The sequence below is a fragment of the Phyllostomus discolor genome, chromosome 1 (genome assembly GCF_004126475.2).
Source record: "Phyllostomus discolor isolate MPI-MPIP mPhyDis1 chromosome 1, mPhyDis1.pri.v3, whole genome shotgun sequence".
NCBI lineage: Eukaryota > Metazoa > Chordata > Mammalia > Chiroptera > Phyllostomidae > Phyllostomus > Phyllostomus discolor.
In genome coordinates, this window is record NC_040903.2 from 144,805,156 (window position 1) to 144,814,101 (window position 8,946).

An 8,946-nucleotide genomic window follows, 5' to 3' on the forward strand; every position below is an offset into this window, starting at 1 on the left:
ATTTCCACTTTTTTTTGTGGTTTTCATTTGTCTATTGAGCTTTTATTTCTGTTTGCTTAATATTAAAAATATTTTTCTTCAATTTTTGACTACACTTTATTTAGGTTTTTTTGCACATATTTATTTATTATAGGTGCTTTCAAAGAGTTGTCCTCTAAATTATATAAGTTAAGCCATCCCAGAGTCAGTTTCTATTTGCTTTTTTCTTGATTGTGAATCATATTTTCCTAATGATTTTGGAGTGTGTAATAAAGACCAATGACTATGGTTCCATTTGTGGATTTTAACTTCTAAAATAAATACAGAACATATTTTCCTGTTTGTCTTTCTACATTCTTAAAAGTAAATTAATGAACATTTGTTGAGCCCTTGCTGCCTGCCAGTGTTATGCTGGGTTTCATGTGGGGGCACAACTGAGGAATGATGTCCCCCACAGCACATCTGGGAAACTGGTAAGACAAGGTGTCATGAAGGTAACTCAGAGTACCCCACTACAGCTGAAAATAAGTCAAAGTACAGAGAGAAGGGAAATGGAGGTCAGTTTAAAATTGCAAGTGCTTTTCAACTACATTTCTCCAAACAGATATTGGAAACTGGGAAAATATTGCTAGTGCCCCTTCCAGGTAAGTGACATTAGCCATGTACCACGTTAAATCCTTGCAGCTAACAATGAGCAAATCAAAAGACTCACATATGTTGTGGTTTTCTCATTAGCTACCCAACAACAAACTGTGGACATCTAGCAGAAGAGAGAGAGCTTATTTTGATTTTTAGACAGAAATGCATCCACAAAAGGAGTTCACACATGCTACTTAGGTCATATTATAACTCATTGTGATATTTGAAACTGAAATTTATTTGATTCACTTCTTAATCTAAGCTACCGGTCATGCAATTACATCATTACCTACCTAGCATTTATATAATTATCAAGAAAATAATGTTGAATTATTTGATCTTAAAAGATGGCTGAGTTTTTGCATTTGATGTGATAACAATTGAATTTCCCTCAAATCTCTCTTTTTTAAGGATGAGCCTGCGGGTAGGTTCCCCATGGGAGCCCTGTGCTAGGAGAGCATCTGTGGCCCTGTGTCATGTTACAGCACAGCCTTTGGAGGCCTGGGTGTCACTGTGCTTCTCCTCCACAGAAGTAGGTGCCTGAGTGACTGAGCTGGGAGCTCGTGATGCAGAGGGAGCTGTGCTGCATTTCTTTATCCAACGTGGCTGCTATTTTGTCATGAATCTCTTTTCCTTCTCTTCTTAACAACATCAGGAAGATGGGCCCTTCACCAGGCTTCTGCCAGTACCAGTGTAAGGAATATAAAGTCTTTGAGGAATTGCACCAGACAGTAACATTTTCCCCTTCTTGGATGATCAAGGACTGAGGACTCTGCTGCACTTCTTGGCTTCTCACACCTGATCATGAAAACAATTGAAGGACACAGGAAACCCTCAGGAGATGCTTAATCTCAAAACATAAACATCACCACATATGATAGAACATGAGTGGTTCCCATAAGGGCCCTCCTGGGTCAGAAAGACAGCCCAATTTCTGCTCTCAGGGTGCGGCCACCATGGCAAGCCTCTCTTAGAATGAACCGTGTACTCACAAGCCAATTGCCACAGTAGAGCACCTTAAAGCATTTTCAGGAGAGTCTCCATCCCTTGGCTCCCCAGCAAATCCAGTGGACCAGGCCAGATTCTGAATGGGCTTCTCAGCAAGAATTCCCTTGAGCTCAGAGCAAAGTCTGTTGCAGTTGTTTCTAGAATACTGAAACTCAGGGGGACAAAAAATCAGGGAGACTTTGCAGCATTTCGTCTTTTACAGAGAATTCTGTATATCCAGAATACTTTTAACACAGTGTCCCCCCTCTGGCCAGGCTAAGAAATGATGAAAATGTGGATTTGGGTTTTCCTGAATAAGTTTACATCCAATATGTCTTTTGTATTTGTTTGTTTTTGTTTTGTTTAGTGTTCTGGTATACGGAAAAACCTCTCAATATACTGTGATAGTGAGAGAATTACTTCAGGATCAAAACAAAAATCAAGGGAAAATGATACATAAAATTATAACTATAAATACATAAGTATCTAGCAAAGCAATAATATTTCAAGTAGTAACATTTCTTTATACTGTTTGAATCTTTAGATCACTTTCAGTGCTCATCAATGCATTCAAGATGATGTACAAGCATCTTATAATGGCCCATAATTGTTTTCAGAAAGTGGTGTCTGCATATTGCTCCAGTCTGAAGGTTTCTGTTGTCCATTTTGAGTTGTATGCTCCAGCCATTCTGAATTAGTTTAATGCCATTCTCCTAAACTAAATCTTGACTTTATACATTTGCATACTTTGTTTCTCTTTTCCTATAATTCCTTTTCCCTGACCCTATTTTTGACTAACTTCTTTATGTGTCTTAACTTAGATATCACCTTTTTTAGGTGGCCTTCCCTTATATTCTGTACCCAATTCAGATGTCTCTGTTTGGTGGTCAGAGTTTGCTTTTCTCCTGTGATAGTTTTGATGACACTGTTTTGTTATATACTCCACAATATCACATGCTTTCTGAGGGCAGGCACAATGTCTGTTTCCTTCCAATTGCATCTCATGTATTTGTGCCTAAAACATATATTAGATGTCAAGGAAACAATAATTAGAAGAATCCCAAGTAAATAGAGTGCACCATTGTTAACTTCTCAAATATTACAATGTTCATTTATAAATTTGATATGATGGCTCCTTTGTATTGTCAGTTTGAGAAGCATATATGTTAACCTTGCCTTTAGTCTGAAATTCACTATGACCTCCATTGCCTTGTATGTGCACTGTTTCTACTCTTGTGATTTCCTACTTCCTCTGTCTTTCTTCCTAACTCCTACCAAACCTATAGGTCTCAGTTAGGCATCCAGCTGTTCTGACTCACTACTAAGGCTAGTGTGGGGTGGGCCTCTCTGTATGCCTCCATGTCACCCTTTGCTTTCCTAGACCTTTTCATTCTGTCACTTTACCTTTGTCCAGTCAGCTACCTGTATAACTTACTAGACTATACATTCAATGACAAAAAATAACTATGTATTTCCTCATCACTCTTTTTTTCCTGGCATGTAGCATGCATGTAGAACTTAGCAGATAATCAGTAAACAATTGTTGATTAACTGAATGAATGAAACCTGAGAACAATGTTGGCTGAAAATCATTGTCCTGACTTCCGGCAAGATGGAGGCATAGGTGGACGCACCGCATCTCCACACACAACCAAGATTAGAACAACAACAATTTAGAGGCAGAATAACACCAAGAACTGACAGAGAATTTATATGAATGGAAGTCAGACAGCCAAGAAGTTGAAGTAGACCCATTCATCCAGACTGGTAAGAGGGGTGGAGATGAGTGCGTGGGTCACAGAGCGAGGAGTTCGGGAGAGCTGGGTGCCTAAGGTAACCGGGAGTGAGTAAGCCATCTGGGGCACGCAGTGGGTGGACCCTGAGTACGCAAGCGGCAACTGGCAGACCCAGTGAGGCTGCGATTGTGGACCAGGGCAGAGTGCACACAGCCCAGGATCCCAGGGAAGGAACTGAGATCCCAGGAGAGTGGGGCTGCCGCCATTGTTCCCTCCCACTCCTGCCCCCACATACAACGTCACAACCTAGTGACTGGGGTGCCCAGCCCCAGGTGAACACCTAAGGCTCCGCTCCTCACTGTAACAAGAGTGACTAGACTGGTGAAAAAAAGAGAGAGCGATGGCTCAAATAGAAGAACAAATCAAGTGCCCCAGAACTCATCCTTTTGAACGACCAAGAAATAGCTAACCTATCAGATGCACAGTTCAAAACACTGATGATCAGGAAGCTCACAGAATTGGTTGATTTTGGGTGCAAATTAGATGAAAAAATGCAGGTCACCATAAAAGAGATGAAGGAAGATGCACGGAGAACCAACAGTGATGAGAAGGAAACTGGGACTCAAAACAACAGAGTGGATCAGAAGGAAGGAAAAAGAAACCAAACAGGAAATAATGAAGAAATAAGAATTCGAAAAAATGAGGAGAAGCTTAGGAACTTCCAGGACATCTTTAAACGTTCCAATATCCGAATTATAGGGGTACCAGAAGGGGACGAGGTAGAGCAACAGATTGAACACGTATTTGAACAAATAATGAAGGAGAACTTCCCCATTCTGGCAAAGGAAATAGGCTTCCAGGAAATCCAGGAAGCTCAGAGAGCCCCAAAGAAGTTGGACCCAAGAAGAAATTATGTGACACACCAAGTCACATCATAATTACATTAGCCAAGGTAAAAATGAAGGAGAGAATCCTAGAAGCAGCAAGAGATAAGGGGACAGTAACCTACAAAGGATTTCCCATCAGACTGTCAGCTGATTTCTCAAAAGGGACCTTATAGGCAAGAAGAAGTTGGAAAGAAATATTCCAAGTCATGAAAGACAAGGACCTATATCCCAGACTACTCTATCCAGCAAAGCTTTCACTTAGAATGGAAGGGCAGATAAAGTACTTCTCAGATAAGGTCAAGTTAAAGGAGTTCATCATCACCAAGCCCTTATTTTATGAAATGCTAAAGGGACTTATCTAAGAAAAGAAGATTAAGAAAAAACATGTATAGTAAAAGGACAGCAAACTCACAATTATTAACAAACACACCTAAAGGAAAACCAAAAGAAACTCAGCAAACAAGTACAACAGGAATAGAACCACAGAAATGGAGATCACATGGAGGGTTAGCAACAGGGGAGTGGGAGGAGGAGAGAGGGGGAAAAGGTACAGAGAATAAGTAGCATAGATTATAGGTTGAAAATAGAAAGGGGGAGGTTAAGGATGATATGGGAAATGTAGAAGCTAAAGAACTTATAAGTATGACACATGGACATGAACTAAAGGGGGGAATGTAGGTGGGAGAGGGTGTACAGGGTGGAGGAGAGTGAAAGGGGGAAAATGGGACAACTGTAATCAATAATCAATAAAATATATTGAAAAAATCGTTGTCCTTGCATTACACATGAGGTCCTGATATAAGATGCTAGATCAATTGTAGAAAGTAGCTCTTCACTAATGTTGCTTCCCAAATACATCGGAAAAGGAAAGAACATAGATTAATAACTATGGGAATGAGTGAAATGTGAGTGTTGTAGTATAGAGAGCCTGATCAAAACTAATAAGAATGAGGTTGTAGGTAGCAGTCCCTGTTCTGGCACAACTTTCTTTGTAGTCTTAGAAATGTAGAGAAGGCAGGGCTGTATTTCCACACCACAGCTTCCCTTTGTACACAGATATGAGATTGGGTAAGAATAACGCAATCAGAGTGGAGAATGTACATTTTAACAGAATTTCATAACTGAGTTGGAAAAATTTATAGATTATTCTAAGTCTAAAGATAATGAAAGCTCCTTTTTAAAATCTTTTCTAAAAGATTTTATTTATTTTTTAGAGAGGGAAGGGAGGGAGAAAGAGAGAGAGAAACATCAATGTGCAGTTGCTGGGGGTCATGGCCTGCACCCCAGGCATGTACCCTGACTGGGAATCGAACCTGCGACACTTTGGTTCGCAGCCTGTGCTCAATCCACTGAGCTATGCCAGTCACAGCAGGAAAGCTCTTAGTATGCCAACCTTGAATGTTAGAAATAGTTTTGTTAAGAACAGGAATGTATGATAACTAGACAGATTATTCACTCATATTTCCATCTTTTTTGAAATTGAAATGAACTTCATGACATCATTTCTGCATAGAATCTTAGAAAAAAAATTGTTTTTTAAAGATTTTGTTTATTTATTTTTAGAGAGGGAAGGGAGGGAGAAAGAAAGAGAGAGAAACATCAATGTGCAGTTGCTGGGGGCTGTGGCCTGCAACCCAGGCATGTGCCCTGACTGGGAATTGAACCTGTGATACTTTGGTTTGCAGCCTGAGCTCAATCCACTGAGCTACTGCCAGCCAGGTTAGAAAAAAATAATTAACATAGAGAAACAGAACAGAAAAGTATTGTCAAGAAGCTGGGGATAGACTGGGGAAATAGAAAGAGGTTAAAAATACATAAGAATAATTAAATGTCAAAATTTTAAATACTATATAAGGTAACGAATACATAAAATATACATTAAATAAATACTGTGTTATATAATGTAATAAAATATGTAATATAATATGTGTAATATGCTATATTATAATATGTAATATATAACATATTTAATGTATAATATATTATGATGTGCCATATATAATATTTTGCATTGTATGATATTATGTTATATGTATTATTTATTATTCATTATATTGCATTATTCATTATATTCATTATGTTATATTATAAACATATAATATACTATAATATACATTATATATTATATACTATATATTATAATACATTATATTATAGTATTAATTCCAAAAGTCCCTGCTACTGTAGAATGTACATGTACATGTATATGTGTGCATATAAATTGCATATATAATGCACATATACATATGCACACAATATATGTGTAATGTATTGTGATATAATATGATAGGAAACTGACATTTACTTTGGCCAATTTGTCTCACAGCTTATGAGGGAAGCAGAGGTTGAGAAGATGCTTTGCTGTTTCAACTCCTGCCCTTACTGCTGCGTGATTGCCATGAGAGTGTGCCTGACCCAGGCTGCTGGAGGACTTCTCCTGATCCCAGACAAGGCCACTCTAGACAGCCCTACAGCCAGTTGTTCTTCAGACCTAACGGGGCACTCAGCCAAGCTCAGAAACACTGTTCAGCTGAGCCCTGTCTAAGTTGTCAGCCCACACATTTATAAGTTACATGATTTATTGTTTTAGCCTTGAGTTTGAAAGTAATGTATCATTATTATAACAAAGGCTAACAGATACAGTGGGAGATATGGGTGCTTAGTTGAACAACCTTTGGTGTGGCTTCCAGAAGGTAAGAACTCACTACATCACAGTAGCTGTAGGTAGTCCCTCCAATGACAGTGTTGACTCTGTGATGGGATGTGTCATGGTTTCAGAGAGTTGGGATCTCTGAGCCCAGCAAAGTGGAATGACCACTGCAACAGTCTCCTGGGAAGTATGTAGAGCTTCCCGACTCAGGGACCACTTTCAATGGTCACAGGATTTTATTTGTAAGAAGATATTTCAGGAACACTGTTAGCTTTTCAGTGAAAAATATTATAGAAAGTTCCTTTACATATGTTACACACACACACACACAGTGTATTACACAAACATACTGCACAAACAGTATGTACACAAAGAATCTCAATCTATTTCTCATTTTTCTTTACTTCTTATATTTTGGATCTTTTCTTTTAAGCTTGAGATTCTATCTCTAAGGGACTAGGAACATTTTAAAAAATTGTCTGTAGAAATTCAGGTCGACTAACTTCCTTCTAGTCATCACATTAATGAAGAGCATAAAACTGGTGGTCAGTATATGTTTGAGGTTAATGGAATCACATACCCACTGGACAACAAGAAAATAGATTTAACCTATTTCTAAACTAATTTCACAAATGAAGAAATTTGACTGATTAACAGGACTGCAAAAGTTAATACAAGATGACAGTGGTATTAAGAATATAAGTGTCAAGATGTTTTTTAGTTGAGACAATCATACCACTCATTTGTAGGAAGGGGAATCTCATGTAGGTAACTTTGTCCATCCAGGTTGCAAAAAAAAAAAAGCACCTGACTTCTGGTACTCCAAGTACCACAAACACTCACTGATAAAATTCGTATTTGAACCCTGGTTCCCCATCCCAAATGTGTCTCTTCCCCAAGGATAGAGGGGAAACAGGGTAACTTCCTTCCAGTCATTAGTGGAGCAAGTTTCACCAGCAATTGCTGTCCCAGGCTACAGAGGAACCTCTCTCTCAAAGTGAACAATGAGCATGGTGAGACTCCTGGACACCCTGAGCATCAGGGAACATTCTCAACTTGTTTGGAGGACTTGCTATGTGTTAGTCTTCCTTACTACTCAGGTTACTCACCTACTTTAAAACCCACACTGTCTTTCTGCCATGTGTGAATGGAATCAAGTCTGTGTGTTTGTGCGAGTCCGAGACCTCAAAGTCGTGGGTTAGCGTGGCCCCAGCTGCAGGTTTGAGTACAGGCTGCAGGTGCCTGCAGAGCACTGTGCACTGGCTGCACAGAGGTACAAGGCTGAGTCTCCAGGATGCGAGTGTTCAATGTGCAGAGAGAGGTGTTTGGCACTCACGTTGTGGAAGGCTGTGAATCTTCCATCTTCCTTTTTATTCGCAACTGAACTTACTGATATCAGGAATGTAGGACCTTTAGCTGGGTATTTTTTGTACCATGCAAAGTAAGTAAACAAATTATTACTGTAGTCACAGTTCAGAATAGAAGTTCCTCCTTCCTGCACACTCAGGGATGGAGAATTCTGCTTCACCTGTTGCTGCTCATTATTCTGCTGTTGACTATTCACCCCTGTGTGGAAAGAGAATATCAGATTTTACATTTAATATTTAAAATCCCACAGAAAATCATCTATCACAAGTCAGAAAGGAAAAAAATAGCAAAACTCCCTATCTCATCTCTCAGCTTTGTAGTATCCCCTGAAGTTTTTCTACTCTACTCAAACCTCCCAGCCCAAACTCACAGTGTGGCTGAAGACAGAAAAGCAACAGCAAACCCCCCAGGAGCCTGCCCATTTCTCCTGGGAAGACTGGTGGTCCTGTTTCTTGCCCAGGCAGCTGTCAGTCTGACTTCAGCTTCCTCCACTTCATTCATACCCCTCCACAGAGCCTTCTGCTTCACGTCTGAATGGCCCTGTTTTTAGCTGAAGTTATTCATCTTCATGAAAGGAAGCACTGCCCCCTTTAGTCCACATGCAGCAAATTTCTGAAAATGCATTTCTGTGTTTCCAGAACTTCAATCTGTAATTCCTTCCACAGGATAATAAGTTAAAATAAGAGAATTTATGAAGAGA

The 8,946-nt window shown here is 39.4% G+C and overlaps 1 long non-coding RNA gene across 1 annotated transcript; it reads right to left on the bottom strand.

The window, feature by feature from the left end:
* Positions 1-8,226: 8,226 nt before the first annotated feature.
* On the bottom strand, positions 8,227-8,708 carry LOC118501572. Its single transcript, XR_004904194.1, has 2 exons — positions 8,617-8,708; positions 8,227-8,444 (listed from the first exon to the last, which is right to left on the bottom strand). It is a non-coding gene; the product is annotated as an uncharacterized LOC118501572 (long non-coding RNA).
* Positions 8,709-8,946: the final 238 nt, after the last annotated feature.